General features: G+C 47.9%; 1 protein-coding gene across 1 annotated transcript in view; it reads left to right on the forward strand.

Moving 5' to 3' along the window:
* Window positions 1–1,215: 1,215 nt before the first annotated feature.
* The window catches only part of LOC115082581, a 55,775-nt gene continuing 42,818 nt past the window's right edge, over window positions 1,216–14,172 (forward strand). Inside the window, exon 1 of the mRNA XM_029586801.1 lies at window positions 1,216–1,402. The gene's annotated coding sequence lies outside the window, so the exon portion shown is untranslated. The remainder of the gene's footprint in view (window positions 1,403–14,172) is intronic.

Raw genomic sequence — 14,172 nt, forward strand, 5'->3', positions numbered from 1 at the left:
TTATCTATTAAAGTCAATAACAAGAATTCTGTATTATAATTTTTTCGAAATCCAAATTGGCCTTTATTCAACACTGAGGCCTCCTCCAAAAAATCCTCCAGCTGAACCAAGACACATTTCTCAATAATTTCTTTCAATGTGGGAAGATTAGAAACCGGATGTATGTATGTAATGGTCCACTAGAATATCTGAAGACCTACCACCCTGAGTGATCCCTCATTCTTTTGAATTTGTTTTGCCACACAATGCAAGATAGATGCCTTATTTACATATTTTAACTGAAATCTGTTATATTTGCCATATTCTACTATGTCCTCCTACTGTATGCTGATGCAGTTGATGTTTCCTTCTATCCCAGTTTGACCTCTCCTGTTGGAAAAGCATGCTATAAATAAATGAGGACTTGACTTAATGTCCTCCCGTCAGTGACTATGTTAAATTTGATTATGTTATGATCGCTATTGCCAAGCGGTCCCTCTCACACAACCTGTTGTAAGGAAAGTTTGAAATATATTGGGGGCAGGGTTTGTGAATGGAATGGTAAAAGGCTAAATGGAAAGGATGGCTTATATTTGTCCCTAAGCGAGAAATTCAGATTATATGTCAAAAGGTGTTTAAACTAAAGATGGGGACAGCAGAATGAAGTTGGAATATATGAATAGAGAAATGAATCAGCTCAATAATCCACTTTTATACAACAAAGCAGAAAGAGCAGCATGCTGAGGGTGAAAAGCTGGAAAGCTATGAACTTGTAGTCTGGCTAATAAAATTCCAGATCTTAAGGCCCTAACGGTGAACAGGCAGACTTGGATATTGTTATTACAGAGACATGGTTCATCATGTGTCATGCATGGGAGGCAGCCGTACCAGGCGACAACCTGTTAAGGAAGGATAGAAATGACAGAAAGAGAAGAGGAGCAGCAAGAGAGTGAGCATGAGACCCCAGGTCAGCTCCACAGATTAGGGGCCATGTGGTCGATGCACACTCTCCCAACATTCAGGTTTGTTTCCTTTCAGTCAGGCAGGGAATGTTTTAATGCCACAACGTTGATACACAACCAAAATGCTAAAAGTATAATTATCCTCAAAGATGGCATACTTGTGTCAGTGCAGTAGTCCTTATGAAACCCAGCTGACAACGAGGACCACATATCTTGTTACCAGCTAAGAGCTGTCTGTTAAATCTGAGACCTCTCGGTTATCTTCTAGTGACTCTGTTAAAGGGGAGGAAAGTCCCTACAGCGGCCACTTCAGCCTGGTACAGTCAGATGGAACTGTCATCCCCATACAGTCTGACGATCCAACCTCCCTCTACAGCAATCTGGCAGCAGCTAAAGGGGCCACGACGGAGGAAGAGATAAAGAGCCAGGCGCACGAGCTGCAAAGTCTGGTTCACAAGGAGGTAAAGACCTTTCCAGTTTTCATAAGAACATAAGAACATAAGAAATTGCCATGCTGGGACAGACCAAGGGTCCATCAAGCCCAGCATCCTGTTTCCAACAGAGGCCAAAAACCAGGCCACAAGAACCTGGCAATTACCCAAACACTAAGAAGAACCCATGCTACTGATGCAATTAATAGCAGTGACTATTCCCTAATTGATTAATAGCCATTAATGGACTTCTCCTCCAAGAACTTATCCAAACCTTTTTTGAACCCAGCTACACTAACTGCACTAACTACCTTCTCTGGCAACAAATTCCAGAGCTTTATTGTGCGTTGAGTGAAAAAGAATTTTCTCCAATTAGTCTTAAATGGGTTACTTGCTAACTTCATGGAATGCCCCCTAGTCCTTCTATTATTCGAAAGTGTAAATAACCGAGTCACATCTACTCGTTCAAGACCTCTCATGATCTTAAAGACCTCTATCATATCTCCCCTCAGCCGTCTCTTCTCCAAGCTGAACAGCCCTAACCTCTTCAGCCTTTCCTCATAGGGGAGCTGTTCCATCCCCGTTATCATTTTGGTTGCCCTTCTCTGTACCTTCTCCATCGCAACTATATCTTTTTTGAGATGCGGCGACCAGAATTGTACACAGTATTCAAGGTGCGGTCTCACCATGGAGCGATACAGAGGCATTATGACATTTTCCGTTCTATTAACCATTCCCTTCCTAATAATTCCTAACATTCTATTTGCTTTTTTGACGGCTGCAGCACACTGAGCCGACGATTTTAAAGTATTATCCACTATGATGCCTAGATCTTTTTCCTGGGTGGTAGCTCCTAATATGGAACCCTAACATTGTGTAACTACAGCAAGGGTTATTTTTCCCTATGTGCAACACCTTGCAGTTGTCCACATTAAATTTCATCTGCCATTTGGATGCCCAATCTTCCAGTCTTGCAAGGTCCTCCTGTAATGTATCACAGTCTGCCTGTGATTTAACTACTCTGAATAATTTTGTATCATCCGCAAATTTGATAACCTCACTCGTCGTATTCCTTTCCAGATCATTTATATATATATTGAAAAGCACCGGTCCCAATACAGATCCCTGAGGTACTCCACTGTTTACCCTTTTCCACTGAGAATATTGACCATTTAATCCTACTCTCTGTTTCCTGTCTTTTAACCAGTTTGTAATCCACGAAAGGACATCGCCTCCTATCCCATGACTTTTTAGTTTTCGTAGAAGCCTCTCATGAGGGACTTTGTCAAACGCCTTCTGAAAATCCAAATACACTACATCTACCGGTTCACCTTTATCCACATGTTTATTAACCCCTTCAAAAAAATGAAGCAGATTTGTTAGGCAAGACTTCCCTTGGGTAAATCCATGTTGACTGTGTCCCATTAAATCATGTCTTTCTATATGCTCTACAATTTTGATCTTGAGAATAGTTTCCACTATTTTTCCCGGCACTGAAGTCAGGCTCACTGGTCTATAATTACCCGGATCGCCCCTGGAGCCTTTTTTTTTTTTTTTGAATAAACGGTTTTTATTAATTGCAAAAAGGGAAAGTACAACAGAAATCACAGATATATTTCAGTTTTTGAACATATCCCAAGGAATAACCACCAATCAGTATTTCCAAGCAACACTCTTATAACCCTCCCCCCTCCCTAACCCGCCCCTGTTACCTCCATAGCAATTGAATTCCGGTGACCGCAGATCCCATGCCAGTTCTTCTCCACCTGACACCTAACTGAGGCAATGCCCATCAGCAGTTAAGAATGAGACTCCTTGCTCGATGAGATAACGCTTGTATGTAAGTAGTCCACACTTGTAGAAATCGGTGACGCTGCTGTGGATTGGCTTTAGAGAACATGTTGTCCATTTGCATCATTTTATGTAGATGATTTCTCCACATCCAATATGAAGGACTAGTTGGCTCCTTCCAATTGATCAGAATGACTTTTTTCCCCACTGCAAAGGCTTTCCGAACAAAACATCGAATACCCACCCCTCGAATCACAGTGCTAGGAATACAGTCAAATAGAATCATATACGGAGATAAAGACATATTCACCCCTAATAACCCCCTCAAGTACTGCACAATCTTCCCCCAATAGACTTGTATACCCGGACATTCCCAAAAAACATGAAGAAGTGTCCCGCTGGGACATGAACATCGAGAGCACGCTGCTGTGTGCACCAGTTTCGCATAGAATGCTCTCTGCGGGGTTACATATGCTCGATAAATCAATTTTAGTTGCATTTCTCTGTAGTACATATTAGTAGTCGTCTCCATCAGTCGTTTCATACTGGCTCGTATTACCCCAATGGGAACCTGGAATCCCCCGTCCCGAGCCCATCTCTCTGTCACACTTTGGTAAACCACAGTTGAATTAATTGGGCCCAATTTGGTGTAATATAGAGACAGGGAAGGCCCTGCCGTGCTACCCGGCAGCAAAAACCTCTCCAAGGCCTGCAAATGGGCGGGTTCTTTAGAGGTTATCGGAAGCGATTGATGATAATGGCGCAGCTGTAGGTAGCCAAATAAATGGGAGCCCGGCAAATTATGTTCAGCCTGAAAGTCCCCGAAGGGGAAGAACGTCCCTGAGCTATCCATCATGTGTCCCAGCATAGTAATCCCCGCCGCCCCCCACTCCCGGAACACGCGAGACTGGGAACCCGGTGTGAAATGAGGATTTCCCCTAATTGGCAGCAAGAACGCATTGTACGACGGAATTCCTAATTTCTGACTTAAGTACTTCCAAGCATACCGGAGAGGTGCGACAAGCGGATCACTACGCACCGACTCCGCCAAGTCTCTCTTGGGGCTCATGAGGACGAAAGTTGTGTCCAGTGGTGCCAACAGCGTTTGCTCCGCTAATCGTCCTACTACGGTTGAATCCCCCGTTATCCAATCCCTGACTACCCGTAGATTGGCCGCTACCTCGTATCGTTGCAAATCTGGCACCCCCATTCCTCCTTTACCCCACTTTAGGTGTAACCAGCGCAATGGAATACGGGCTTTTTTCCCTCTCCATAAGAAGGTCCGGACCAGGGTTTCCAGCATCCCCACATCTTTCCTCGTGATATGAAGAGGAAAATTCTGCAGCACATACAGCCATTTAGGTAGGATAATGAGCTTGAACAAATTGACCCGGCCCCCCAAGGATAATGGCAGCTCCCTCCATCTCTCCAGTTTGTCTCGTGTTATGTGTAACAAACGAGTTATATTAAGGGAATATATGGAGTGCAAATCCGTGGAGAGGGAGATCCCCAAATACTGTAAAGCGGACCCCGCCCAACGAAGAGGGAATACTCCAGCCCAGCCCTCCTGCAAAGCGGACGGGTAACCCAATGCCTCTGACTTATCCCAGTTAATACGTAGCCCAGAAAATTCCCCGAAATTATGAAATAACGTCAATAAAGCTGGAAGAGAGCGCTCTGGGGACGTAAGAAAAACAAGAATGTCGTCCGCAAAAGCGGCATATTTGAAAATCTCTCTCTCCGTTTGGGAATAAAATAGCAGGCCTCGGATAGCAGGCGCTGCCTGCAACGCCAAAAGCAAGGGTTCTACCGTAAGCAAAAATAGCAACGGGGATAGCGGACAGCCCTGTCTGGTGCCACGGCCCACCGACAGAGGAGGTGATAACTCACCATTTACCAACAAACGGGCCTGGGGAGCCGCGTACAACAATTGAATGGCTTGCAAAAAAAACCCGTGAAAACCCATTTCTTCGAGTAACTGGAATAGCAAACCCCATTCAACCCGGTCAAATGCCTTTTCGGCATCGAGACTAACGACCAAGAAGGGAACATCGGAGCGTTTACATAGCGCCATCGCCACTGCCACCTTCCGGACATTGGTTAAGGCATATCGTCTTTTGACAAAGCCCACCTGACCCGGTTGTATCAAGCAGGGCATGATTGTACTAAGACGATCTGCCAAAATCTTGGCCAGGAACTTCTGATCAACATTCAGCAATGAAACTGGTCTATAACCAGACGGATCCATCAGATCCTTACCCGGTTTCGGGATAAGGGTTACATGAGCAGTGTTGCCAAAGGGGGGAAATGATCCCTTTTGAATTAAGTTAGTAAATACTAAGGGAAGGAGACCCACCAGGGGTTCTGCCAGACATTGATAGAACTCCGAACTATACCCATCCGGGCCCGGTGCTTTAAGAGGTTTCGCCTGCTTAATGACTCTCCTTATCTCCTCCTCCTGAATGGGTTCATTAAGCCACCTCTGCTGGGCTACTGTGATTGAAGGAATCTGAATCCGGGCAGAAAACTCTTCCCATTTTTCTGGGGACCAGCCACCTGAACTATAAAGCTTGGCGTAATAGTCTTGAAAAGTGTGTAGGATATCTTTAGTAGTATTAACTACCTTTCCCTGTACTGTCCGCAGTGCAGCCACATGTCGGGAGCCTCCCACCGATCGTACCAAATTCGCCAATAGTTTCCCGGATTTGTTCCCGAAGTGGTATAATTTGTATCTATAATAGCAAATACTTTTCACCGCCCGCTGGTGCAACAACTCATTTATCGCGGTTTGCAAAGTAAGATATGCCGTTTTCCCCTGGGTGGATGGTTGTGCTATCCAATCTCGTCTCGCCGCCTGTAATTGAGCGGTAAGGCGTAAAAGACGTTTGTCCAGCGTCTTCCGCCAATGAGCGACATAGGAGATGAGGTCTCCGTGCAGTACTACCTTTGCTGTATTCCAAAATAAAATTGGGTCCCCCAAATGCTGATTATTTAGGGTCGCAAAATCGTCCCAGCGCTCCTTAACATATGCCTGAAACCCCGTTTCCTGCGCTAAAAAATACGGATATTTCCATAGGCGACCTTGTAGGCGTGCCGTGTTTGCAGCCAAGTCAATCCAAACAGGGGCATGATCTGAGATAAGCACATCTCCCATATCGGCCCCTATTACCTGCGAAAAATATGCCTCACTCACATATATATAATCAATGCGAGATTGAGTCGCATGCGCTCTTGCTATATGGGAAAATCCTTTTTCAAGCGGATGAAGCGTTCGCCAGGAATCCACCAAATGGATGGTGTCTTCCAGGGCCCTCAAGTGTTTACTAGGGGGGGTCAGAGTGTGTCCCGCAGAGAGTCTGTCCCATGTTGGGTCACGCAAGGCGTTAAAGTCTCCCCCAATCACCAAATTTTTGTCCTGGTAGGGAAGCAGCACCTGTTGCAGCGAGCGATAAAAGCTCGCAGACTGCGCATTAGGGGCATATACGTTACAGATCACTATCGGGGTTTTGAAAAGTTCCGCTTCCACGAGCAAATATCTCCCCTTCGGATCTTTAATCTCCTTCTTAACCTGCCAAGGGATATTTTTCCGGACTAAAATAGCCACTCCCGCTGACTTTGAAGTCCCGGATGCAAAATGAACTTCTCCCACCCAGTTTTGTCGCAGTTTTGGATGTTCAGTGTCAGTGAGATGCGTTTCCTGTAAAAGGGCCACATCCGCCGACTTATGTTTAAGGGCTTGCAAAATCTTATATCGCTTTATCGGTGTCTGTATACCACAAACATTCCAGGAGAATAGCCTAGACGTTGTCTTAGCCATGTTCAGAAATAAACAATTTGAGCTGAACAGAATCCTGTAGCCGTAAAGCAGAGGAAGGCTGTCCCAGCCTAAGCCCTCCCCTGGGTCTCTTCAAGTCCCTAGCACGGAATCCCAGAACCCGACTCATTTGGCTAGCCCACCCCATCCCAGAAACCCTAAACTCAAGCCCTAAAAGCTTCCTCACCCGTCCCCCCCTCCCTCCCCAACCCCTCTGAACCTCGCCCCTCCCAGCCCCCTCTTCTCTCCCCCACCGTTCCCCCACTTTCCCACACCATACAACCCCCAATTTGGAGATCACTATTAACGCTATTGGCCCTCCCCCCTCCCCTCCTCCCCCCCCCAGCTCCCCCCTCAACCCCCAATCCAACCCGGTATGACCTCCTGCCTTTACTTCCAACCAACAATTGCAAATACAATAGCTCAGCTAACATACAACATGTAAACAGCAAACCGCATAACATTCTACAATACCATATGCAATTCTAATGCAATTAAAGTAACTCAAACTCTAGACTGACTCCCCATCCCCACAACCCAGATCCCACAGCAATGCCCCCCACCGTTCTGTGCCTAGTAGTCCTTGAATCACTGAGAAATTTGCACAGAACAGTCATTGTAATGGTGTAACTTCTGGCCAGTGGCAGTGTCAACGGCTGCTGCGGCAGCACAACCGCAAAAAGTGCCGCAAGCTTTCTCGCAAAGACCATCCGAACACTGGCCTATTGACTCATGCAGCATGCACCCACCGGCAGTGAAAAAGTTGAATCGGCCTCCGGACCATCGAACAGCGAAAAAGTTGTAAACATATGGTAGCTGTCCCCCGATCTGCACCTCACCATTTATTAATAGATGATATGTCCGGGACAATCAATTGTTCGTCGGGTATCCCCCTGTAAGTGGTGCCCCCATGCTCTGAACTCGACGGGGCCAGACACAGCAGGACCAGCCCCTTTGTATTACCGGCCGCTCAGCGAAGACAGGGCCCATAGATCAGCAGACACGGCGAGAGAAAAAAAAAAAAAAAAAAAAGGTCCACGGGTAGCTAGCAGGAATCCAGCGCCCAAACCTCCACCTGACAACCCGCTCGAATAGCAAATAAAAAACAGACCTGGCACCGCTGCTACGGGGTTCCACCCAGCTAGCTCGTCAACAGTCCACCACCACCAGAAAATCAACTTAAAAGGATGGCATTGTTCACACGGCAACTTCCCTCGGATCGCAGGCATATTGGGGGAACGGAGATTCAGCAGCACTCGGGTGCCGGCGGCCATTTTGAACACATGGCTCTTAGGCACGGTGCGCTCCCGGGTCCTCTTGGCTGATTGCTGGAGCGACGGTAAGTGATTGGATGTATTCTTTCAGGTCCCCACAACCTGTAAACCATCGGGGTCCCGTAGGGCTATCCACTTGAACTCTGGCTGGGTAGATTATTATCGCCCGATGCCCTAAGTTATGCAGCTGCGCGCACAAGGGGGAGAGAGCCCTCCTCTGAGCTGACAGGGCCACCGAGAAGTCCTGAAAAACCAGTATTTTTTGGCCCTCATATTGTAGGTTCTTACCGCCCCTCACAGCACGCAGTATTTCTTCTTTATGCCGGTAATTTAAGAGCTTAGCGATGACGACCCTGGGCCGGGTTTGCTGAGGTTTATAGGTTCCCAGTCGATGCGCTCTCTCCACTCTCAGTGGTCCTTGAGACCCACTCAGCGCCAGGTCTTTAGCGAGCCATGATTCCAGCAGTACTGTTAGATCCCTCTCCTTGATAGATTCAGGAAGACCCACAAATCTCAGGTTTGAGCGGCGAGATCTATTTTCCAGGTCTTCAAGGCGTTCAGTGTGGAGAGCCACGGTTTTCTGCAGTTGTTCCAGCGTCGCCTGTGTACCATGGAGGCCATCTTCTGCATCAGAAACTCTATGCTCTAATTCTCCAAACCTGACCTCGTACCCCGCAATTGAGGCTGACACTTCGCCCAACTGGTGCGAGAGCTTCTTAAATTCTGGCTCTAATGCCTCCACTACTGCTGCTTTAATGTCTGCCCAGTTGGCAGGAACTGACAGGTCAGGCTGAGTCTGTTCATCATCCGGGGCCTGGTCCGCAGGCCTCATCCTCTCCTTTTCCTTATCTTTATCTTTTCGTGCTGTTCTTGTGGCCATCCTCGCACAAAAGATCCCCGATCGCTGTCTTATGAGTCGTGCTAGCAATTTTAACCCGGTTTCGGATGGATAGAGGCACTGGATGGGGTTGGATGAGAGGGATAAGGGCCAGAGAAGGAGACCTACATCTGCTCTCCCTCACAGCGTCACGTGATCTCCTGGAGCCTTTTTTAAATATTGGGGTTACATTGGCCACCCTCCAGTCTTCAGGTATAATGGATGATTTTAATGATAGGTTACAAATTTTAACTAATAGATCAGAAATTTCATTTTTTAGTTCCTTCAGAACCCTAGGATGCATACCATCCGGTCCAGGTGATTTGCTACTCTTTAGTTTGTCAATCTGGCCTACTACATCTTCCAGGTTCACAGTGATTTCGTTCAGTTCGTCTGAGTCATCACCCCTGAAAAGCATCTCCGGAACTGGTATCTCCCCAACATCCTCATTAGTAAACACGGAGGCAAAGAATTCATTTAGTCTTTCTGCAATGGCCTTATCTTCCCTAAGAGCTCCTTTAACCCCTCTGTCATCTAATGGTCCAACCGACTCCCTCACAGGTTTCTTGCTTTGGATATATTTTAAAAAGTTTTTATTATGAGTTTTTGCCTCTATGGCCAACTTTATTTCAAATTCTCTCTTCGCCTGTCTTATCAATGTTTTACACTTACCTTGACAATGCTTATGTTTTATCCTATTTTCTTCAGATGGATCCTTCTTCCAATTTTTGAAGGATGTTTTTTTTGGCTAAAATAGCCTCTTTCACCTCACCTTTTAACCATGACGGTAATCGTTTTGCCTTCCTTCCACCTTTCTTAATGCACGGAATACATATGGACTGCGCCTCTAGGATTGTATTTTTAAACAATGTCCAAGCCTGATGAACACTTTTAACCGTTGCAGCTGCACCTTTCAGTTTTTTTCTAACTATTTTCCTCATTTTATCAAAGTTTCCCTTTTTAAAATTTAGTGTTAGAGCTGCAGATTTACTTATTGTCCCCCTTCCAGTTATTAGTTTAAATTTGATCATGTTATGATCACTGTTGCCAAGTGGCCCCACCACCATTACCTCTCTCACCAAATCTTGCGTTCCACTAAGAATTAAATCTAAAATAGCTCCCTCTCTTGTAGGTTCCTGAACCAATTGCTCCATGAAGCAGTCATTTATTACATCCAGGAACTTTATGTCTCTAGCAAGTCCTGATGTTACATTTACCCAATCAATATTGGGGTAATTGAAACCTGAAAGAAAAGAAGCAAAACCTTGCACATAAGCAAGTATCACAGTACGCTGGTGCAGGATAAAAGTTTAATCACCATTAATTTCTATGGTATACTTTACTTGAAAAATTGAACGTCAAGGATATATATAGTTCAAACAGGCAACTCCATGAATTCCAAGTAATACTTTAAACTCGGTCCCCCGACACGGTCCCGTGTTTCGCCAGGCTGCGTCGGGGGGGGGGGGGGGGGGAGTTGCCTGTTTGAACTATATATATCCTTGACGTACAATTTTTCAAGTAAAGTATACCATAGAAATTAATGGTGATTAAACTTTTATCCTGCACCAGCGTACTGTGGTAATTGAAACCTCCCATTATTATTGCACTGCCAAATTGGTTTGCTTCCCTGATTTCTCTTAGCATTTCATCATCTGTCTGACCATACAACAATCTTCTATATTAAAAGGTCAGAAGCTTCTCTGTTCAAATTGCTTTTCCCTGTACGTACCCGGATCAGTCCAGACTGTGGGGTTGAGCCTCCTTTCCAGCAGGTGGAGACAGACTAAAACTGAAAGGATATCCTATATGAGGACAGAGCCTATCCTGTAACCCTTCAGTATTTGTCTGTCTCCAGCAGGTGCATCAGCTCACCCTTCGGTCTCCTGATCTAGGCTAGTCAGCCTTATTTTTCTTCCTTTCTTCTTGGATCAAGCAAGTACTTCTTCCTTAGGGATCTAGTTTGGTTTTCTTCCTGTAAAAAAAAATAATAAAATAAATACTAGAAAGGGAGTTTAGCTTTTCTTTTGTGCAGGAGACGGTCCTGTCTCCTGGCTCTTGCCGGACTCAGGGGGGCTTCTCCCCTTGTGCGGAGCATAGCCTGAGTCCATGAGTGCTTCCAGGTGTGGGGACCAAAGCTGGTGGTCCAGTTTTCTGCCCCCCCCCCGGCTGCCTAGGGAGCTTAGAGCTCCATTGCTGTGCTCAGTCTGTGTTTGGGGAAAAAAAATCAAACTTTAAAAAGGAACAGCAATACAATTTATTGGCAAATTTTTAAATTTTTTACTTGCCAGACAGGCAGGAGTCAGCAGGTTTCTCTCCCCTGCTTCACTTCTGCCGCTGGGCTGTCATTCAAGGCTATTTTTACTTTTTTCCTTCAGCCGCGGCTTCTCTTCAGTGCGGATGTCGCGGCCAGCAGCCTGCCTTGCTTGTGGGCTCTGCTCAGCCTGCCTGCCAGGTGAGGAAGGTCCCTCCCTTGCAGGGCAGGCAAATCCAGCCTGGAGATTAATTCCCCAGTGCATGGCCAGGCCGTTCCCGGGTCAGCAAAGCCTGGGAATGGTGGCCATTTTGGATTTTTCTGCAGCTCCCGTTTTGGAGCTGCCTGGGGGTGGGGAGCCAGATTTGTTTTGATTTACCCCCCGATTTGAGCCCCAAGGCCTCCCAGGACATTGTCCCTGGCCCCCCTGCCCCCCCCCCCTGGGAAATCCAGGGCTCGTTTTTCTTTGGCTTTGTCCTCCTCCGGCACAAATCTTCCTTGATTAGTTTGTAGGAGGAGGAGGAGGGTCCCCCCTGCCCCCTCCCCCTGAAAAAATTCCATGCCCCGCACCGTTACCTGCTGGCCCAGCTGCGGTGCCTTCGGGGGCTGTGCGGGTGGTCCCAGGGGTGGCCCCCATCCCTGACCCCCCGGTGGCCCCAGTCAGTTCGGATCCCGATCCCACTTCAGATCTAACGAGCACCCTCCCGCCCCTGGAAGGGGACGATCCCAGGGTTCTCCGCATGCTGCAGCGGGAGGAGTTGGAGCCCCTCATCCCCTTTGTCCTCCAGGAATTGGGGCTGGAGGGGCCCCCTGCGGATTCCCTCACAGCCTCCCTGCCTAAGAATATGGACCCGGTCCTGGCAGGGCTTTGGCAAGCATTTTACCATTTCATCCTATGCACAAGTTGCTGCTCTTGTGGGAATGGGAGGCCCCCGAAGCGGGACTCCGGGTGGGGCAGGCTATGGTTTAGCTCTACCCCCTCTCGGAGGAATGCTTAGATTTGTTGAAGATTCCCACTGTGGACTCCTAGGCCTCTGCGGTCACCAAGCACACCACTATCCCAGTGGTGGGATCGACGGCTCTGAAGGACGGACAGGACCGCAAGCTCGAGGCCCATATGAAACGTATTTTTGAAGACCTGGCGCTGGGGGTCCGGGCGACTATCTGAAACAGTCTCATGCTACAGGCAGGTTTCAGGTGGGTTCAACAATTACTCGGCACCCAGGACCTCCCGTCTGCAGAGGCGGAGCAGGCTGAACATCTGGAAGCCGTCATTGCATATGGGGCTGATGCGCTCTACGCCCTCCTGCATGTCCAGGCGAAGGCGATGGCCTCGGCAGTATCCGCTCTTCGGCTCCTCTGGCTGCGCAATTGGTCGGCCGACCCTTCCTCCAACACCCGGCTGGGCACGTTGCCTTTCGAAGGTAAGTTGCTTTTTGGAGCGGACCATGAGAAGCTTATTGACTCCTTGGGGGAAAAACAAGGTTCATAAGCTCCCGGAGGACCGGCCGAAGCACTCTCGTTCCTTTCCCCCTCTTGTCCTCGCCTCCGCGGACAGAGGAGGTTTCCGCTCCAAGGATGAGGTGGCTCCTCTAGAGGTTATGCTTCTTGGCCTCAATCTTGGTCTCCGCCCTTTCGCGAGCGTCGTTCCTTTCATGAGGGACAGTCCCAGCGTCCCTCCTCCAACCCTGCTACACAATGAAGTTTAGTCGGCCTATCACTCGGTTCCTTTTCTGGGTGGTTGCCTCTCCCTGTTTTTCGAGGAATGGGTCAAGATCACGTCGGATCAGTGGGTCCTCGACATTGTCCGAGACGGTTATGCCTTCGACCTTGTTCGCTACCTACCGGATATCTTCGTCTTTTCCCCATGCAGTCGTCTCTAGCGGGAAGCAGTAGAGCAAACGCTCGTCAGGCTACTGGACCTGGGCACAGTGGTCCCAGTCCCGATAGCGGAGCTCGGCGCAGGCCAATATTCTATTTATTTCATGGTCCCCATCGGCCCATTTTCGACCCCAAGGGGGTCAACTGGGCCCTCCAGGGCCCACATTTTCACATGGAAACTTTGCGAGCAGTCATCGCAGCGGTTCACCCTGGAGAGTTCCTCGCCTCACTCGATTTGACAGAGGCATACTTCCATATTCCATTTCACCACGCCTACCAGAAGTTAATACCCTGGGTGACACCTATCTCTTAACACCCGCTGACCCATGTTGAACCACTGTTCACATGGAAACCTGCCTCTGCCTCAGCCTTCAAAATTCTCATTTGTATATCTGCTACGTCCACCAGATTTTAAAAGACCAGCAAGAGCTCACTAGATGCCAATGGAACCTCCACACTCTAGGGGCGAGCCCATTCTAGGGAGCCCTTTCCTGCACAAAGGAAAGGGAACTCTCCCCGGGGCCCTTGTTTGAATATTTGCTACTCCCACCAAGATCTGCACCTGCAGCAGCTCCACTCTACCCAGGCATAGTTCATCATGTTTCAGGTCCTAGCACGTATGTTAGACTCCCTGGTCCCTGTTTCAAGACGCAGCGGATGGACAGTTCGCCCCGGTTGACAGTCGTGCCACATGCTGAGCCTTGTCTTGTCTTGCCTCCTTGTCTTTCCCTTATCAACACCACAGCGACTGGATTACCTCAGCTCTGCCAGCCTGTCTTGCCCCTATCAAAACCACAGCGACCTGACTACCTCAGTTCTACCAGCCTGTCTTGCCCCTATGAAAACCACAGCAACCTGACTACCTCAGCTCTGCCAGCCTGTCTTGCCCCTATCAAACACAAACACCAC

Source organism: Rhinatrema bivittatum, chromosome 1 (assembly GCF_901001135.1).
Source record: "Rhinatrema bivittatum chromosome 1, aRhiBiv1.1, whole genome shotgun sequence".
Lineage (NCBI taxonomy): Eukaryota > Metazoa > Chordata > Amphibia > Gymnophiona > Rhinatrematidae > Rhinatrema > Rhinatrema bivittatum.